Here is a 10,659-nt window from a genome sequence, read left to right as displayed (position 1 = left end):
TTTGAATGTTACATTCCAATTCTATTGTCACATTCAAATTTGAATATTACATTTTGAAAATTTTATGAATACATAGCTAAAGATTCTATTTTTCGAACAAATATTTTCAAATTTCATTAAATTTTATTAAATTCGAAAACGAAAATTCAAAAATAGAATGTTAGAATGTTATATAAACATTTGAAATTCGAACGAACGAATGTATCAAAAATTTGTTTTAAATTTCAAATTTTTAGAAACATTTGCCCATCCCTACCCTCAAATAACATATGCAATGTGGAGTGATCTAACTAGGCACAGCATGCTGTGAAATGTACTACTGTGGCAGTGCAGAACTTTTAGGCAGCTGTCTGTGCATTGTTAGTTAACGTGTTTGGCTCAGTGGTGGGGTGGCATAGAGCAGTGTTTTTCAACCACGGTCTTCGAGTACCCCCAACAGGCCAGGTTTTCATTATAGCTGAACCAGTGCACAGGGGAAGTAATGAAGCTAATCAGTAACCATGGTTACTAACTTGCTCTCACACATCAGCTGATTATTTCTGCTCTGGTTCAGCTATAATGAAAGCTGGCCTGTTGTGGGTAGTTGAGGATCGCGGTTGAACACTGCAAAAGAGTGTCTAAAAACTTTTTTTCTATCTTATCTCACGTACACATCACTAATTTATTATAGCACTTTACTTTAAAATTCTACTACTAGTACTATTACTGGCTTCCTCTTGCCTCCAGGATTAAACACAAAATCCTCATGCTGACATAAAAAAGCCCTCAACTGCACTGCTCCACATTGCATTTCAGACATTGTCTCCAGATACTCTCCCTCCCATCCCCTTCGCTCTGCTCACGATCTCTCCTCCTCTCCTGTTACTTCCTCACATTCCCATTTGCAGGACTTCTCCAGACTGGCCCCCATCCTGTGGAACTCCCTGCCTCACTCCACAAGACTCTCCCCTAGTTTTAACAGCTTCAAGCCCTCCCTAAAGACTCAACTGTTCAAGGATGCATACAACCAACACTAACCTTTCCTAACTGCATCGCTTTCCCCTGGAACCCCTTAGAATGTAAGCCTATGAGCCCAGCTGTTTGTAGATCGCCTTCATAAGAGCTGACTACAAAAGTGCAACTCTCGGCAGGGCCCTCTACCCATTTCATCCCTATAAACCCAGCGCTACAGAATTTGGTGGCGCTATACAAATAAATGATGATAATGATAATAATAAATGTTATCCTGTATACCAACTATGTTTATAGTGCTGCGGAATCTTTAAGCGCTCTACAAATACATGATAATAATAATAATACTAGTACTACTACTAATAATAAAAATAACAACAATTAAAAGACCTCAAAGTTTATTTTAAGGTTCCCCTAATGTGTATTGATTTTAATTTGTATTTATTAAGATAATACATTTTGAATTTTAAAATGCTTGTAATGCACAATCTGTAAACATACTCAAAACATGTGTCTTTGCTAACATGTTCCTTTTATATTGGAATTAATTGTCCAATTAGGATTTATTGTATAGAGCACATTGCCATTAATGAGATACCTTAATCCTTGCTGCTGTAAAAAGGTGATGGGATTGGAAATCTCCCTGCATGTGCTATAAGCCATGCAGGGAGATTTCCAATCCCATCACCTTTTTACAGCAGCAAGGAATAAGGTATCTCATTAATGGCAATGTGCTCTATACCAGTGGAGGCTCCTCCATATGTGCACTGTCGCACGTGAACCCCCAGGGGGCAGAGGAGGGGGGGGGGAATGAGCAGAAGAAAAAAAAATGAGAATTTTTTTTTTATGAAAAATTATATTTTTATTTTTTATTTATATTATTTTATATTCTATTTATTAATAAATGTATTATATTCCTGTGTGCTGTCTGTGTCTGTGAGACTGTGCAGTATAACTATCATCATGCATATTAGGCTGAAACCTGAAAGTGGAAAGGGCTGTTTTGCCTATACTTCTATGTATCGCACATGCTGTGCAGTGCGATATATAGAAGTATAGGCAAAAGCACTTTCCACTTTAAAACTGCATTGACTGCAGCGCCACCTACAGGCCAGCCCATAGCCTTCCTGTTCACACAGCTCTTAGTGTGCGGGAGCCAGCTGTCACGTGACACTCGCACACTAAGAGCTGAGCTGACTATGTGTGTGGGAGGAGTCTGGAGAGGAGGCAGGGGCGTAACAGTTACGCCGTAACTTAACTACACAACTGCTTGCAGTCAGAATGCAGTCACCATTGCTGAGACCAGACCGGGCCCATATGATAGTTGCACTTGCAGTACTTGTGTGAGGAGTGGACAGTGGACCTTAGGTAGGATAACTGAGTCTGAGGGAATATTGGGTTAAATTTAAACCACAGCACATCCCGACCTGCCGACCACCTCACTTGCTAACATCCTCTAACATCCTCTTCCTCCCACTACTAACCCTCTGAAGAACCGCTAGTGCCTTTTGGTGTATTATAATATTACTCATCACTAGCATTTAATACGTGAGTAGCTTACCAGATTGGCTTATAACATCACGTGAGCACTACTTATTTCTATTGCTAGTTGCCTAAAAGTGTGCAACCTTAAATAATTTAAGGTTGCACACTTTTAGGCAACTAGCAATAACGGTTTCCCAATTGTCTGGTTTAAACGCCTATGGCCCACTGGTTTGTGTAATATGTTGCCATGACTCTTTAACTAACTCAGTCTCAGTCTGTTCCATGTATGCGCTGTGTTGACGCTGGTCACCTAGGCAACGGTTATGCTGTGACGTTTCTTTTGGCTCCTCCCCCCGACTTCCGGGGTTTCGGTGTTGCTGCAGCCATGTTGCAAATGCGATGTCATGTGCATTGGATACGGATTCCCAATGAGTTTGTTTGGCGATTCTTCTGGCAAATGGCAATAATCTGATTTAGCTAGCCAGGTAAGAAGCCATCTAAGAGGCTCGATATGTTATAAGTGGCATCTTGCCAGGTTACATTGTGATATGTTTTGCACGGGTTGTATTAACATAAGATCAAATTAATAATAAACTGCCTGGTATCATATAACATAATATCAGCATACAAAATTCTACACTTGCTTTATTACTATAGAAAATATACAATATTGTGGTGAGGGCTGCAAGCTGTGTCTTAATATATATTATAGACTGAGAGTTATAAAAAAATGTTGTAAGCCCCTTAAGGACACAGCTTCCGTTTGCTCTAATGGTTCCATGGGGGGTGTTCACAAAAGAGAACGCACCTGGTCGGTGCATGTGTGCAAGAACATTAGTGAGCCTAGGGGTATGTGTAAGAGTGTGAAGGGTGCTTGTAGGGTAGGAGACTGTCTGGGTTTATTTGTGTAAAGATAGCTGAGTGTCTGGGGGTGTGCTTAAGAGTAAGAGAGTGCATAATGTGAGTGTGTGTAAATAGAGTTATGTCTAAGGTAGTAGCATGTAAGTGTAAAGATTGTACCTTAGAGTGGAAGAGTGCCTGGTTGATCTGCATTAGAGCATAAGAACACCAAATCAGCAGCTTAAGTGTGAAAAGAGCTTGTATAAGTTAGACCGTTTCTGGGGGTTGGGGTGAAAGTTTGGTGAGCATCTGTTGGCAGTAATTGTACTTTATTTATTAATGCATTACATTTGGTAAAGTGTTTCAGGGTCTACTCCTGTATATGTTGCAACCTTTTGGTGTATTATACTTATCACTAGCATTAAATACGTGAGTAGGTTACCAGATTGAGAAACTGACAAGAGAAAGACGACGGCACTACCAATGCTGTGCCCCACTGGTTTTCAAATTTCTTCTCAGAATATGAGAAATACCAATAGTAATTAGGGAGACCGGGTGCTGTACATAGGGAAAGACTAACTCTCAAATATCAATTGCCGTAGGCAATTGCAAGAATGTACTTGAGTAGCACTCACCAGCAATTGATCTATTTAGGTCCAATGCTACCTTAGGTAAAGAAGCCCAAAGAGGGGCGATTAAAACTTAACTTTTATTTTGTTGGTTAAAATCTTTACAACACATTAAAATCCACAAACAGTGTGAGGTGAGGGAATGCTGTTCCAAAAAAGGAGTAGACCATTAGTACATTTTTGGTAAATCCAAGGGAAAATACCCTCACTATTGTGGGGTGCTACAATATACCTCGGGTGTCACCCTTTTATATATAGGGTCCTGAGTTATATCTCAGGTGTAGCTGATCCCCCAATAGTTGTGTGTAGTCCACAGTGTGAGGAGTGTGATTACTAATTCAGATTTGTGTTTTATTTTTATTTTGGGAACCAAAATGTAACGGTCCCCAACAGTTCTTTGCCACTCCTTTGTTGGAGGATAAAATAGAATTACCACCAGACTAGCTGTGCTAGGGGGTCTATCAGCTGCTTCGTACTGGGTTAGGTGGATATGCTTATATTGTGGAGATTGTAACTGGGGGGCGATATAGCACGTCTATGTAGAGAAATTGTTTAACCCACTTATCTACGAGGGTTGGAAGGTATTCTCCTGTTTATATGTGGGATCAGGTTGGTCGTGCTACAGTATTGATCTGATATTACAGATATTCTTTACTGGCGTATAGATAGCCCTGTAGGTTAATTAGAATTATTTATAGGTATCAACACATGTTATTATAATTCCATATAGAGAGCTAAATATACATATAAGTTCAGTACGATATTAATTTATTGATACTGAATATCTGTTATAGTGTGCGGTGCTTCTACTCGTATCGTAATACTTTGTATCTGGAGAGCCTGAATGGCGAAAGCGTGCAGAGCTTAGCTGTCAAAAGACAGTAGTAGTATTCAGAAAAAATTGTTGCCTTATTAGATACTGATCTCCTATAGGTCCAAATAGCTGGTTTCTATACCTGTGATATCAACAAACTGCCCCTGCTTGATTATATATATATAGGTTTTCTTAGTATTGCGGATACACCTATAAATTCCTTATCGTAAAGTAGGACTTAACAGTATACTTCATCAGTCATTACTGTCTATATTAACCCCCCGTTTTTTTCAAGTTTTGCTCCCCAGTATAATATGCAGATATAGGAGTATGTAATTTGTTTAGCCGGAGGTTTTCTGTAGTTAGCGTTAATGCAGTGGCTAAGCAGTTATAATAGCCTAGATGGTAAAATTAGAGTTACCGTTTGGCCTTCCCAGCTTATAGTATAAACACAAGAATCAATCCCTTAACATTCAGGGTTGTAGTACCCTCTAACCGTAATAGATTAATTTCTGTTTTGTCTATTTTTGCGGTAGTGATTAGTAAAGTACTAATGCTAACTATTGACAGCTTGTCTGGCTAGAGGATCTCGAATCCACACACTGGTTCACACATGTACCATTTTAAATTATTTTTCTAATTAAACATTCATACACCAAGTCACACTGTTGGAAAAGTTAAAAGGGAGAAAAGTTCTCCAACTGCCCTGACATGTTTCGCCACGAAGGCTTTGTCAAAGTTGGGGCGCCCGCCGAACTTGGGGCTTTTTATTGGCTGGCCGGTGGGAGGTGCTCCCACGTCGGCTGTTGTAATTGGTTCCCTATCGTATCAGTAGGAGAGGGGGGTGTGTGGGGAAACATCATTTCTGTAGCGCTTATTGTGTGCCTATCTCTGATTCTCAGTGCCCGATCATGATATTTGGGCACCTAATAGGGGTTATATACCTAAATGAGGTAGGACACTGCAGGGGATATTAAATAATACACTCGCTGGATTACTGTGGCTAACATCACCCAGATAGGCTTGTCTCCCTTTTTAGGGTATATATTAGTGATTTGGTCGCAACCAAAATTGAAAATAATAATAAAAAGACCGGACAAAGTAAACACATTCCCTGATTTGCTGTGAGATCTCGGGTAACACATAAAGAGGCTGAGGGAACTTTGTGCAGGACCAATTATATGAGTGAGATCGGAATGTTGATGAGGTTATAAGTGGTGATGTCGAGTGAAGGAAGAAAGGAGGTGAACAGCAACAAATGGTGTTAAAAACTGGTGCCAAACGTGAGACTTTTAGTCTAGTGTCCCATTGTTGAACATACTGGTATTCTAGGTCCCAGAATATAAATGTGATATAATTAGTGTGTTCATAATGTGTGAGTAGAAGCCCGGTGCCAAAATGTCCTGGGCTGTCTAGATAGTTGGATAGAGAATAGTGACAACACTATGTAGGTGTGAGCTTCACAAGCTTATTGTGACTTAAATTATTGGTGTCATGGGTGTGCTTGCATCATTTAGTGTGCTAATGAATTGTAAAGTGCAACATTTACTTTACTTTAGACAGTGAGGGGTAAATGGATATTTATCAGGTTTGTTATTGATTATTGATAGATAATCAAAGTGAGTGGGACCTGTTCATTTCTGGTTCCCATTATGTATTACTATGAAATTCAATGGTCCAATTTCTATTAGGTTTCAGGTGATTGGTGCGCCATTTTACTCAGGCCTTGTAAGAATTGACGTAAAGTTATATTGATTCTATTATGTATCATTCTTGAACTTTAACCTTTTTGGAAAAAGTGAATTCAGGTAATATTATGTGTCATTCTCACATCCCAAGGTGTCCCATATGGATGTGTTTTGGTGTGTATCCTTAGGGTACTTGATGGTCTCTGAATTAGTTTATTTTTACAGAAAACAGTAATAGTTGTTTTGTTCATTTAATCCCTTAGGATACACACTGTCTAGCAGATATATCCACCTGCACTCTGCTCTTAGCAGGGCTTGTTCTATGTTGCCCCCTCTGATGCCTAAGGATATTTTTTCTATTCCTTGGCACTTTAGCTCTCTTGGATTGGAGAGATGGCGTTTAAAGAAATGGTGGGCCACTGAAGTTATGGTTTTCCCATCTTCAAGATCCTTAGCGGCATTTTTAATGTTCCTTACATGCTCCTGTAGTCTGACTTTGAGCTGGCGGCTGGTCATGCCAATATAGATCTTGGAACAGCTGCAAGATAGTGCATATATTATGTTGTCAGTTGTGCAGCTGATGTAATTCTTGATTTTATGTGTGTGGCCAAACCTATCTTGAATCATGTCCGTTCTGCGGATGTATTTACAGGAGGAGCAAGTGCCGCAGGGGAAAGATCCTGCCCGGATGGCAGTCCTGGTTTTCCCCACTTGGTAGTGGCTGCGGGATACCCTATCTTTTATGTTCTGGGTTCTCCTGTATCCTATTTGTATCTTATCTCCTACAATTGGCTTCAGATCTGGGTCTAGAGTAAGAATGTGCCAGTGTTTGTTCAGTATGTCATTGACAGCATGCACTTGTGGGGTATAAATTAGAATTAGTCTAGTTTGTTCATCCTTTGTCTTGGACTTTTTATGGAGTAATTCTGTTCGATTGGTATGTAATGCCCTGTTTTTGGCTCTTTTGATATTTCTTTTACTGTATCCTCTGTCCTCTAATCGTTGCTCCAATATTTTTGATTGTTCTTTGAAAAGATGTATATTGCTACAATTCCTTCTTATCCTCAAAAATTCCCCAATCGGTAACGATTTGGTGGTTCCGGGGGCGTGAGAACTGCTGTTATGCAACAAGCTGTTAGTTGCTGTTTCTTTTCTGTAGAGATTGGTTTGTATTCTTCCCTCCTGGTCTTTGAAGATTGTGAGATCTAGAAAATCTATCTCTTTTTGACTCATTTTGTAAGTTAACTTGATGTTTAGATCATTCTGATTGAGATTACAGAGGAAAGTCTCTAATTCTTGCTTGCTTCCTTCCCACATGAACAGAATGTCATCTATATACCGGATCCAGAACGGTATTTTGTCTGTTTCCGTGGAGTGCCTGTCATTGAATACCACATGTTTTTCCCAGAAACCCAAGAACAGGTTGGCGTAGGTGGGGGCACAGGCCGTGCCCATCGCCGTCCCTTGAACTTGTAAGTAGAACTGGTTGGCAAAGGTGAAGAAATTGTATTTGAGGACAAATTCCAATAGTTTTAGGATGAACAGGTCGTGATCCTCCTCTTCCGAGGAGCCTTGACTGAGAAAAAACTGAACAGCCCTGAGTCCCTTGTCATGTTCTATGGAGGTGTATAGGGACTCCACGTCCGCTGTAACTAGCCATGTTTCTTTTCCGGCGTTGCTGTTGTCCAATCTTTGTAAGACCTCCATGGTGTCTTTGACATAGGAAGGGAGGGCTTCCACAAATTCTCGCAATCTGTGGTCCACATATCTACTGGCATTTTCTGACAAACATTCGTTGCCAGAGACAATGGGCCTACCCGGCGGATTAGTGATATCTTTGTGAACCTTTGGGATGAGATAGAAGGTAGCGATTTTGGGGTATCTGACTGTTAGAAACTTTTTTTCATCAGTATTTATGATTCCTCTACTACTGCCTTCATTGATTATGTTGTTATAGATCTTGCTATATGTTTCACTTGGATTGTTAAATAGTTTTTGATAGCATTGTCTATTTTTTAGTTGTTTTTCAACTTGTTTCAAGTACATCGGTAAAGGCCAGAGGACAATGTTGCCCCCCTTATCCGCTTCCCTTATTATTACGTCGTCCCATGTCTGGATTTCTTTGAGAGCCAATTTTTCGGTTTTTGTGAGGTTCTGTTCCGGATAGCCCATTTTTAATTGTGAAATTTCTTCACAGACCACCTGATTATATATTTCCAATTGCGTGGATAAGTTGTATTTAGGTACAAATGTGGATCTAGCCTTCAAATTTCGTCTCCAGGATTTGGATTGGGACTCATTATCCTCTAATAGGCTTTCCAGATCTTGTAGGCTCCTCCTGTCAGCTTCTGACAGGGTGGGATCAGATTTTTTGGCAAAGAATTTTTTTAGGTTAAGTTTTCGTATATACAGCTGTATATCTTTAATTATTTCGAATTTATTAAGTTGTCCCGTGGGACAGAAAGATAGACCTTTAGATAATACAGGTTACCAGATTGGCTGATTGTTTTGAAGAAAAGACCAGTGAGTGCAAGTTCTTGTTACCTTTATTCAATATTTACTAGCACCCTGGCATTTTGACTTTGAAATGAGAGTGCTCTTCTGTGGGTTAAATATATATATATATATATATATATATATATATATATATATATATATATATATATACTTATACTGCCCCAGTGAAAGGACTCTTATACCCAGCATATATAGACCTTTCCCAGCGAGTGCCTTATTTTCTACTTGTGTGTGTGTGTGTATGTGTATATATATATATATATATATATATATATATATATATATAGTAACTGCAGGGTGTATGTGGTGCTCTTGTCTTTCAATATCCACAGGTTAGTTATTTACATACCTCACACACAGACTTTAACAACACACAGTAATTCATATAACACACTGCCCTCATCTTGTACATAAGGATGTGTTAAGGTAACTGGCAGAGTGTGTGTGTGTGTGTGTATGTATGTGTATGTATATATATATATATATATATATATATATATATATATATATATATACACAGACACACACATTAAAATGGGCGGAGCATCTGAGGGGCGGGGCTAGTACTCCCCCATCTTCAAAAGTCACCAGCCGCCATTGCTCTATACAAAGTTAACACTTTCTGTACTCACATACTCAATAGTTTGTTAAACGTTTTGTAAATAGCACAAATAGAGCAATGTTTAATTGCACATTTTAGGTAACGTACTGTTAGGAATTTTAGGCTTTATATGTACAGGTTAACTTATGTTGGTTCTTTTGTGCTTTATTTTGATTAACTATTTAATGCAACAAATCAAATAAACACATAATAAATAAAACAATATGATCCTTATATTTTCATTTATAAGACATTAATTTTATTACAACCAAAAAAAATGTTTAAAATTGTATTAGCATATAGTAAAAACTTTCTACCCCTCGATATGTACGTGTGTGTGTGTGTGTGCTTGTGTTCATTATCTAGACATATTTCACTTTATTGCCCCCCCCCATCCGGAAAATTTTTTGCGGACGCGCATGCTTGTCTCTATAATAATATTTTTCTGTAAAAACTCCAGGATTCTTCATGTAATTGTCCTGTGAAGGACATACCATAAGTTAATATAATGTACTTTATAAACTCATAGTAATAGTCATAAAGATAAATACATATATTTCCCTTTTAGTCCATACAAAATGCTGTATAATGTAGTGCTCAATATTCTGACTATGTTAAAGCTCAAAGGTCAACTTTTTAAAGGAAATGCTTCAATAAGAAACACATTTTCGATTTAAAATTATGGTAAAATGTACCCTTTGTACAAACAGATCCAGAATGTTAGTTGTAATAAAGATTTGCTTTAACTTAAAATTAAATAAAAGCTACTTTTCCCCCTACCATCTGCACACACACAAAAATAAATCACACCAATTAGGTAGCTACCTTTCCTTGAAGGGTTTCTGGGTGAAACCCTGTAGTGTAAATGGTGGGATTGCTCCCAGCGCCTGTCTTGCCCTCTAGCACTGGTTGAGTAGACAGGGAGTCCTGGGCGCTCCCAGATGTGTAATTGATTACATCCAAAACTTTCCAAGACTTCACAGCCAGTTAATCAGCATTACAGGTACAAGACTGGTGCAATAAGCAATTTAATGAAAGTGCAATGCTGCCTGTAAGTACGCAGCAATACATTTACTGGTGGGAAGCTGCTCACATGCTGGTAGCACCTCTACTCCCTTCCAACAAAAGGGTGCC

The 10,659-nt window shown here is 38.9% G+C and overlaps 1 non-coding gene across 1 annotated transcript; it reads left to right on the top strand.

The window, feature by feature from the left end:
- Positions 1–9,386: 9,386 nt before the first annotated feature.
- On the top strand, positions 9,387–9,535 carry LOC128658621 (small Cajal body-specific RNA 14). The gene has a single exon (XR_008402293.1). It is a non-coding gene; the product is annotated as a small Cajal body-specific RNA 14 (non-coding RNA).
- The last annotated feature ends 1,124 nt before the right edge of the window (positions 9,536–10,659 follow it).

This window comes from Bombina bombina, chromosome 4 (genome assembly GCF_027579735.1).
Source record: "Bombina bombina isolate aBomBom1 chromosome 4, aBomBom1.pri, whole genome shotgun sequence".
Classification (NCBI taxonomy): domain Eukaryota; kingdom Metazoa; phylum Chordata; class Amphibia; order Anura; family Bombinatoridae; genus Bombina; species Bombina bombina.
The sequence above is the reverse complement of the archived record's forward strand: the minus strand, read 5'-3'. Positions and strand labels throughout refer to the sequence as shown.